The sequence below is a fragment of the Schistocerca gregaria genome, chromosome 8, assembly GCF_023897955.1.
Source record: "Schistocerca gregaria isolate iqSchGreg1 chromosome 8, iqSchGreg1.2, whole genome shotgun sequence".
Classification (NCBI taxonomy): domain Eukaryota; kingdom Metazoa; phylum Arthropoda; class Insecta; order Orthoptera; family Acrididae; genus Schistocerca; species Schistocerca gregaria.
This window is the reverse complement of record NC_064927.1, coordinates 439,690,768-439,701,754: the sequence shown is the minus strand read 5'-3', so window position 1 is coordinate 439,701,754 and position 10,987 is coordinate 439,690,768.

Genomic DNA, 10,987 nt, shown 5'->3' with positions numbered 1-10,987 from the left:
GAGTAGATAGGCTATTAATCTTTGATAAATAAACTTCTTTAATCATTACTACCTGGATATTTTTTGTGCTAATTGGAGGCATTGCACTTCGCACAATGTGCACAATTCTGTTGGAGGACATATTAGTTGGAGATGAGGTTTTGTGCTCACATAACGCTCACAAATGTGCTCCAATCCAGGTTGTCAGCGTTTATGTGTATTATCCACTTAACTGTGCGCTCATTACAACATTGCTTATAGCATCACAGAACCAGTGGATCCCTATATCCAGTTGCATGCTGCGATAGTAATGGAAATATTATCGATAGCAGTGGTGCTAAAGCAGAGTTAATAAGCACAGTCTCCCGAAATTCCTTCACTAAAGAAGACGAAGTAAATATTCCAGAATTAGAATCAAGAACAGTTGCTAATACGAGTAACTTAGACGTCGGTATCCTCGGAGCCGTGAAGCAATTTAAATAACTCAATAAAAGCAAGTCTTCTGGTAAAGACTGTATACCAATAAGATGCCAGTCAAGTACGCTGATGCAATAGCTTCATATTTAACAATCATATGCAGCCACTCGCTCGACAAAAGATCCGTACCTAGACTGGAAAGTTGCAGGGGTCGCACCAATATTCAAGAAAGACAAAAGAAGTAATTCATTAAATTACAGATTCATATCACTAACGTCGATATACACCAGGAGTTTGGAAAATATATTGTATTTGAAGAGAATGTCTCTTCACACACAGTCTACAAGGATTTATAAAACATCGTCCTTGTGAAACATAACTAACTTTACTCACACGAAATGTTGAGTGCTATCGACAAGTGATTTCAGATTGATTCCGTATTTCCAGATGGCTTTTGATACCGTACCTCACAAGCGGCTTGTAATCAAATTGCGCACCTACTGAATATCACCTCAGTTATGGGACTGGATTCGTGATTACCTGTCTTAGAGATCATAATTCGTAGTAATTTACAGATTCAAATGGCTCTAAGTACTATGGGGATTAACATCGGAGGTCATCAGTCCCCTAGACTTAGAACTACTTAAACCTAACTAACCTAAGGACATCACATACATCCGTGCCCGAGGCAGGATTCGAACCTACGACCGCAGCAGCAGCGTTGTTCCGGACTGGAGCGCCTGGAACCGCTCTGCCACAGCGGCCGGCAGTAATTTACGGAAAATCGTCGAGTAAAATAGAAGTGATTTCTGGGGTTCCCCAAGGTAGTGTTACAAGCCCTCTGTTCCTTATCTACATAAACGATTTAGTGACTATCTGAGCAGCCGTCTTAGGTTTTTTGCACATTATGTTGTCGTTTATCGTCTAGTTAAGTCATCTGAAGATCAAAAGCAATTGCAAAACGATTTAGATAAGGTATCTTTATGGTACAAAAATTGGCGTTTGCCCCCAAATGAGGAAAAGTGTGAGGTCATCCAGATGAGTGCTAAAAGGAATCCGTTAAACTTCGGTTACACGATAAATCTATCAAATCTAAGGGTGGTAAATTCCTGTAAATAGCTATGAATTACAATTACGAACAAATTAAATTGGAAAGACCACATAGAAAATATTGTAGGGAAGGCGAACCAAAGACTGCGTTTTACTGGCACCACCCTTAGAAGATGCAAGAGATCTACTAAGGAGACTACCTACACTGCGCTTGACCGTCCTCTTTTGGAATACTTGCCAGCCAGATAGGGTTAACGGAGAGACAGGCACGGACACGAAACAGGATCTGGGGTGGACATCATTAAAACAAAGGCGTTGCCGTAGCGGGCGGAATCTTCTCACGAAATTTCAATCACCAACTTTCTCCTCTGAGCTCGAAAAGTTTTTGATGACGCCGACCTACATGGGGAGAAATGGTTATTATAATAAAATAAGGGAAATCAGAGCTCCCACTGAAAATATATAGAAGTCCGTTCTTGTTCGCGAAGTGTTCGAGATTGGAGTAATAGAGAATTAATGTGAAATTGGGTCGATGAACCCTGTGCCAGGTATTTAAGTTTGATTTGCAGAGTAGGCACGAAAGTATATATGTAGGTGCATATATGAGTGGATTGCCTTTCGTGAATTGACTTCATGTAATGTAACGTGGTACTTTTATGACAAGCTCCATAAGACAAGTGAAATAAGGTATTTTACATAATAGGTGAAATTAATTGTAGTCTCTCCACTCCTCATTATCTTCACGCTATTTCCTTAGATCGGATGATAGCACCGTAAGACCTTTGAAACCGGTCACCTCGGAACAACGGAAGTTCCCATAGTGCGATAGCGGCGTACGAATTTCGTTCTTTATTTCCGACCGAGAGAATTGCTATCTCTATTCTCATAAATGAAACGACCTGGGCACCCACTTGTATTGATAAAAAAACTATAGACAGCACTGCCATTCTTGCTGGCTTTCAAATGTGGGTTTCGTTCGCTTGTGCTATCGCCCCACTATGGAAGACTGGTGCACATCTTTCTCGGCACTGGAATCTAAAATAGCACTCATTGCACACCCTTCCCCACACGATTAAACTTATCAGCGTGTTTAACAACCTTTATCAGCTCCTCTCCAGGCAGCCTGCCGCAATAGCCACTCGTGACAGCCAGGACCTGAGTCAAATAGAATGTGGTCTACATCTATACTGTTCAAACCACTTTACAGTGCGTGTGTAACCTCCCCCTCACTTATCGACCTTGATGACAGTGAAAAATTAAACCGCGTGTACCTAATGTTGGGAAAAAGCAATCGTCACCGAAGTTAATCTGTCGGTAAAGAGGGAGGAAAGGGTTACATCTAAATGAAAGGAAAAATGCAAATGAAATTGGTCGAAATTAATTTTGAGAAAAGGGTAAAATTAATAAACAAAGTAAATGTGCGGTCGTCACGTTAACAATTAATTGGCGTTAATCTGTATTTGAGATTTGGGGAAAACTGCGTTCGCCAGTCCTATAGACAACTACTATAATAACTGAAAAAGAAAGGTTATTGCACATATGATTGGCACTAAAAGCGTGCAATTGAAGGTTGACACGTGTTGTGTGAAAACTGAAAGTTTGTCAGAAGTAATAAATTTCGCTACACTCTGACTTAATTTAGCAAAAGAATTAATAAAACCGGAAAATTGAAAGTTAATTTAGTGACTGAAATTAATAGTGAGATTTGTTTTTGAAGCACTACGAAATTCAGTAAAATAAGGTTAGTCTTGGGCTACCTCAACACTCATTTCAAAATCTACGCAATTTATAAGTAAGAGATTTAACTTTGAACTTGAATTTAATGATTCTGGACAATTAACAATAGTAACATTTAGTACGTACCAAGCTGAATTGCAGTCACAGGTAAGCTAAAATATGCTAACAAAACTCGCACTCTTAATTTGTGCTTGTGTAGTCTAAATATTGTAGCCAGCTATGAATAACTTAACTGGACTTTGAAATTAAAGCAGTGAAATGGAATGAAATTACTTTAATGCTGGCCTCTGAATTTCAACGAGGCTCGGGTTCATTTCGGAAAAGGAAGGGACCCTGCTTGCTAATGCAATTGGGACAATGAGCAACAAAGGTTCATGTTAAGTTGCTGTAATTTTGTGATGCAACAATTTTAAAAGCTGAGATCTGCCATACAGTTCTAAAACTTAACGTTCTTCCAGTCTTCCCTGTTGGTTGATTGAAGGTTTGAAGCCGTCGATCGAGGAGGTGGCGACAGTCACTCATTGTCGGCCGTCGCTGTTGCAGAAGCTGGAAGTTGGCACGCCACCTTCTCGACATGGTCACCAGGCGGAACGGGCTCTTGATGTGCGCCAGCTAATGCATCCCATCCGAGACACCGTGTCAGAAACTATCATAGCAAGTCGAGCGCAATTACATGCTGCCAAACCCCGAAAGCGCGGCAACTCGCGGGAGCGTCACACAGCACACCTGCTCAACCGCACTACCCCAGCCACTCTCTGCTCTGCCCGCGCTCCACGCGGCGGAGTTAACACTACCAAAGATCCTAAACACTTTGGTTCTCCGCACGACCTATCGATGTATTCGTTCGATAGCATAGTTTTCCCTAGGCCAGACCCAGCGTAAAAATACAAATAATATTTGCAAAACAAACCAATTATACATCGACATAAATGCATATATATATATATATATATATATATATATATATATATATATATATACAATTAGTAAAACAATTACAATATATAAAAACACAAAAATGTCCTATCTTCAGGTAACAATATAAGGAAAAATCTATAGTACAATAGATGGAAATAGAAGGATATGCATTTCCGGCGTTACACATGGTGAAGGATATTTCTAGTACCGCTTTCTGATCCCCTGTCCCACTCACAAATGGCACATAGTAAAAATATCGGTGAACGTCCATATTAGCACTACCTAACATCTTCAGTTGCTACACTCCTGCTCATTTCTGTTACATGATGAGGTGACAGAAGTCACGGGATTCCTCGTGGTGATGTGAACTAGATCAGTTGGACTTCGGACTTCAAGGTCAACACAGGATGGGGCTTCTGTCTACAACAATTCAAATTGCTTAAATAAACAATGCACACAAAATAAAGACTTATGTCCATACTATCCAGCAACCAATTACAGACTGAGTCCTCTTACCATCAATATCCTGATGGGAGAGTGGATGGAAATTTGAACTTCCTGCCATGGGATCACTGCGATATTGGCACATCTATGGCCGCAATCTTGGATCCACTATCTTGAATACATTCAGCAACAATTCAGAGTGGGGTCGTGTTGTCTTTGTCCCACTACTTGCATTGTCCGTGGTGACGTGTAATGCTTGCAATTCGGTATGCTCGGCTCACTCTCGACACAGTGGAGCCAGGAATATTGAATTCCCTAACGATTTCCGAAGTAGAATGTCCCATGCATCTAGCTCCAACTACCATTCCACGTTCAAAGTCTGTTAATCTTTGTCGTGCAGCCATAGTCACGTCGGAAAACTACTCCCATAAATCACCTGCGTTCAGTTGATAGCTCCACCAATGCACTACCCTTTTATACCTTCTGTATGTAATACTATCGGTATCTATGTATGTTCATATCGCTATCGCATGACTTTTGTCCCCTCAGAGTACACTGTGGCAGCAGCGCACCAAGCAGAGAGAAAGCTACACTATTGGCCATTAAAATTGTTACACCAAGAAGAAATGCACATCATAAACGGGTATTCATTGGGCAAATATATTATACTAGAACTGACATGTAATTACCTTTTCATGCAATTTCGGTGCATAGATCCTGAGAAATCAGTACCCAGAACAACCACCTCTGGCCGTGATAACGGCCTCGATACGCCTGGGCATTGAGTCAAACAGAGCTTGGATGGATTGTACAGGTACAGCTGCCCATGCAGCTTCAACACGATACCACAGTTCAATAACAGTAGTGACTGGCGTATTGTGACTAGCCAGTTGCTCGGCCACCATTACTCAGACGTTTTCAGTTGGTGAGACATCTGGAGAATGTGCTGGCCAGGGCAACAGTCGAACATTTTCTGTATACAGAAAGGCCCGTACAGGACCTGCAATATGCGGTCGTGCATTATCCTGCTGAAATGTAGGGTTTCACAGGGATCGAATGATGGGTAGAACCACGTGTCGTAACACATCTGAAATGTAACGTCCACTGTTCAAAGCGCCGTCAATGCGAACAAGACGTGACCGAGACGTGTAACCATAGGCACCCCATACCATCACGCCGGGTGTTACGCCAGTATGGCGATGACGAATACACGCTTCCAATGTGCCTACACCGCGATGTCGCCACACACGGATGCGACCATCATGATGCTGTAAACAGAACCTGTATTCATCAGAAAAAATGACGTTTTGCCATTCGTGCACCCATGTTCGTCGTTGAGTACACCATTGCAGGTGCTCCTCTCTGTGATGCAGCGTCAGGGGTAACCGCAGCCATGCTCTCCGAGCTGATAGTCTATGCTGCTGCAGACGTCGTCGAACTGTTCGTGCAGATGGTTGTTGTCTTGCAAACGTCCCCATATGTTGACTCAGGGATCGAGACGTGGCTGCACGATCCGTTACAGCCATGCGGGTAAGATGCCTGTCATCTCGACTGCTAGTGATACGAGCCCGTTGGGATCCAGCACGGCGTTCCGTTTTACCCTCCTGAACCCATCGATTCCATTTTCTGCTAAGAGTCATTGGATCTCGATCAACGCGAGCAGCAATGTCGCTATACGATAAACCATAATCGCGATAGGCTACAATCCGACCTTTATCAAAGTCGGAAACGTGATAGTACACATTTCATCTCCTTACAAGAGGCATCACAACAACGTTTCACCAGGCAACGCCGGCCAGCTGCTGTTTGTGTATGAGAAATCGGTTGGAAACTTTCCTAATGTCAGCACGTTGTAGGTGTCGCCACCGGCGCCAACATTTTGTGAATGCTCTGAAAAGCTAATGATTTGTATATCACAGCATCTTCTTCCTGTCGGTTAAATTTCACGTCTGTAGCACGTCATCTTCGTGGTGTAGCAATTTTAATGGCCAGTAGTGTATATTTCTAAATACGACATCAGATGAGTGCGAATAGTAGGTCTATAGTTTATATTGATTTGTGACATAGTTTTTACTTTAGAGGTCACATGTAGTGCCATAAAAAAGGGCACTAACTAAAAATATTACCACATTTGTTAGTCTTTAGTTTCCCAAGGGCGCTGGGAGGTATGGAACGGTACACTACAGGACAGTTTATCAACGACTCTGTTGTAACCTACAGACATTTACTGAAGAATTTTGTATTCTTTTAAGAACAAAAAGGGGCTAGCAAACAGTAGAAGCCCTGACCTTTTGCAGAAATACGGCTAGTATCTACTCAACAATGTGAAGTTCTATTCTTTGCTTTCCAGCCAGATCGTGAACGTGGAACGTAGGAAACCTATGAGAAACACAATACCTGCATTAATGAAAGCACCAAATAAGCCACCACAAGTAACTGAGGGGAAAACCGCACAGCCGTGATAATAAAACGTCAAAAGCAATAGAACTGTTTTAATGCAGAAAAACTAGTCCTGCAATTGTTGCCACCTTTGAGACACAGCGGCAAGAATCTTCAAAACATTCGCTTTTGAAGCAATAGCAATTACATTTACATATATATACGTGCATTAGAAAGTCGAGTGAGATATAATAATGTGCATACCACTGGAGTACATCCAAAATAGTTAAGTGACAATGAAAGTGTCTATCATAACAAGAACAGACAACAAGAGAAGTACTACTTCTGCATGAAATATGTATTTATATTCTCTTCGTTTCACCGGAGTTAAGTTGCAGTTACACACATATTCGAAAGTATTTCGTGATGAATAAACTGTAGCTTACGTCACTGAATGAGTGAGATGCGGCTGTTTTTATATGTATTTTACGATCATTCATGTCTGCTTATAATTTACTAATGCTTGAAGCAAAAATGTGTAGCTAATTATGCAGAAAAATAATTAAAATCAATATTATTCTTACGATTCGCTTTCTCGCCGCTAGAGGCGCTAGTGTCGTTTAATTACGGAAAGATAATAATTTTTACAGCAGTGAATATCGCAACTGTGTGCTAGGCTATGACAATAGCTTTACTTTATCGATTTTCTCGTTCTCATTTCGTTGGACTTAAGTGGGAGCAAATAAAATGTTGCTCGACTCTTCCCGCAAAGTACTCTTCCGGAATTTCAATAGCAAATCTCTCTGTGAAGCTCAACGCCTCTTTTTTAGCGTCTGTAACTTAAGTTCGTTACGTATATCCGTAACGCTCTCGCGCCGACTGCGCCCGGATGCAGAGCATGATCCCCAGCAGCTACCTGTCTGTTTCTCTGCTTCCACAGCTACCCTTGTGTTCTTCTAGATGTTTTTCCACAGTTATTTTCACAATACCCAAGTACGCATACCTACAAATACATTGATCGTCCTTTAAATGCATGTTTTTCCAGTAAACTGCCAGGGCCCTTGGCCGATCTTACGCCTTCTTGTAAAATTTGGGTGGGTTTATAGGCTACGGCGATATTCCGTTTCTTCAAGATCTGTTCTATGCTGTCATTAACATCTTTAATAAGTGATGGGGCAACGACCTATGTAAACAAAATAGACTGGCTATGGCACCGCCATCTTTGAAGCAACTTGAAAACTGAGCAGCCATGTCTTGTAGCGTCAAGGTGCAGCGTACACTTCGTCTGCTAATACTGAATGTTTTTATTGTTTACTACGCATGGCGTAAAAAAATCTGATTTCTCTACTATAGAACATATAGTGATGAAGGCTAAAAGAAATGAAACACAATTCTGACATCGATTAATTGAAAAGTTTATTACGAAATGTTATAGTTCATTTCGCTGCAATTCCATATAGATTAGGTCAAAAACAGTTTTAAATAGTTCAGTAGGTCCAAAAACGATCAATTGACAGCGCAGGACCTTTCACTGTCCCTTAAACAATGAAAGTTTGTATATATTTGCTGAATATGATTCCCTTTTTCTTCCATTGGCCTGTTTTTGCACAAATGGTGTAACCTACAATTAAAATACTATTTTAACAGCATCCTAACTAGAAAAGAGTAACGTGACTCTTCTCCAAATTCAGCTGGCACCATTAGATGGTCAAAATCTAGTAAATAAATTCGGCTTGTTACCCAACATTCTGAACAATTCCACACGCAACTACAGAAGCAAGTTCTTCTTCCATATTAAGGTTTGACAATCCCTGAAAACCCTTTCTGCCATTGTTAACAAAATGGTTCAAATGGCTCTGAGCACTATGGGACTCAACATCTTAGGTCATAAGTCCCCTAGAACTTAGAGCTACTTAAACCCAACTAACCTAAGCACATCACACACAACTGGAATATCATATTTCAGGTGAGTATCTAAATGCGTGTTTACTTAGCGTCTTGTGCATCATTTTCGTGTTTAAGTTGTATACAAAATGTAAATAAGCTACTGTATACACGTCTCATTATTTTTAGATTTCCTCTGAAAAAGAAAGAGCTGTTAAGTCGGTAGGTAGCCAATATGAGGCGAGATAAGTGGCAGCCAACTCAATATAGCTACATATGCTCGTTTCACTTTGAAGATAGATACATGTATAGTACAAATGAGAAAAGGCGGTGGGTAGCCAATATGAGGCGAGATAAGTGGCAGCCAACTCAATATACACTCCTGGAAATGGAAAAAAGAACACATTGACACCGGTGTGTCAGACCCACCATACTTGCTCCGGACACTGCGAGAGGGCTGTACAAGCAATGATCACACGCACGGCACTGCGGACACACCAGGAACCGCGGCGTTGGCCGTCGAATGGCGCTAGCTGCGCAGCATTTGTGCACCGCCGCCGTCAGTGTCAGCCAGTTTGCCGTGGCATACGGAGCTCCATCGCAGTCTTTAACACTGGTAGCATGCCGCGACAGCGTGGTCGTGAACCGTATGTGCAGTTGACGGACTTTGAGCGAGGGCGTATAGTGGGCATGCGGGAGGCCGGGTGGACGTACCGCCGAATTGCTCAACACGTGGGGTGTGAGGTCTCCACAGTACATCGATGTTGTCGCCAGTGGTCGGCGGAAGGTGCACGTGCCCGTCGACCTGGGACCGGACCGCAGCGACGCACGGATGCACGCCAAGACCGTTGGATCCTACGCAGTGCTGTAGGGGACCGCACCGCCACTTCCCAGCAAATTAGGGACACTGTTGCTCCTGGTGTATCGGCGAGGACCATTCGCAACCGTCTCCATGAAGCTGGGCTACGGTCCCGCACACCGTTAGGCCGTCTTCCGCTCACGCCCCAACATCGTGCAGCCCGCCTCCAGTGGTGTCGCGACAGGCGTGAATGGAGGGACGAATGGAGACATGGCGTCTTCAGCGATGAGATTCGTTTCTGCCTTGGTGCCAATGATGGTCGTATGCGTGTTTGGCGCCGTGCAGGTAAGCGCCACAATCAGGACTGCATACGACCGAGGCACACAGGGCCAACACCCGGCATCATGGTGTGGGGAGCGATCTCCTACACTGGCCGTACACCTCTGGTGATCGTCGAGGGGACACTGAATAGTGCACGGTACTTCCAAACCGTCATCGAACCCATCGTTCTACCATTCCTAGACCGGCAAGGGAACTTGCTGTTTCAACAGGACAATGCACGTCCGCATGTATCCCGTGCCACCCAACGTGATCTAGAAGTTGTAAGTCAACTACCCCGGCCAGCAAGATCTCCGGATCTGTCCCCCATTGAGCATGTTTGGGACTGGATGAAGCGTCGTCTCACGCGGTCTGCACGTCCAGCACGAACGCTGGTCCAACTGAGGCGCCAGGTGGAAATGGCATGGCAAGCCGTTCCACAGGACTACATCCAGCATCTCTACGATCGTCTCCATGGGAGAATAGCAGCCTGCATTGTTGCGAAAGGTGGATATACACTGTACTACTGCCGACATTGTGCATGCTCTGTTGCCTGTGTCTATGTGCCTGTGGTTCTGTCAGTGTGATCATGTGACCCCAGGAATGTGTCAATAAAGTTTCCCCTTCCTGGGACAATGAATTCACGGTGTTCTTATTTCTATTTCCAGGAGTGTAGCTTCATATGCTCGTTTCACTTCGAAGATAGATACATGTATAGTACAAATGAGAAAAGGCGACTTCTGGCAAACGCAGTACTGATAATATTTACGTTTCCTGACCATTTGCAGAAAACAACTACAGTAACAGAGACAACCAAGGAAACGGCCTATCAATGAAGAATCAGCTTTCTTATCAAATGAACCAGGTAAAATAGTTTGCTGTTATTTATTTGCTATATGGGTTATGTGTGAATTTTATTATTAAACAACGTATGTTTAAAGAAAAATAAAGCTTAATGATAATACTTCATTTTTGTAGGTGAAAGAGTGAATCAGAATGATCATACAGATCATTCTTATTGTTTGCCTAGCCCCAAAAAATTGAAACTGTATTATGAGGCAC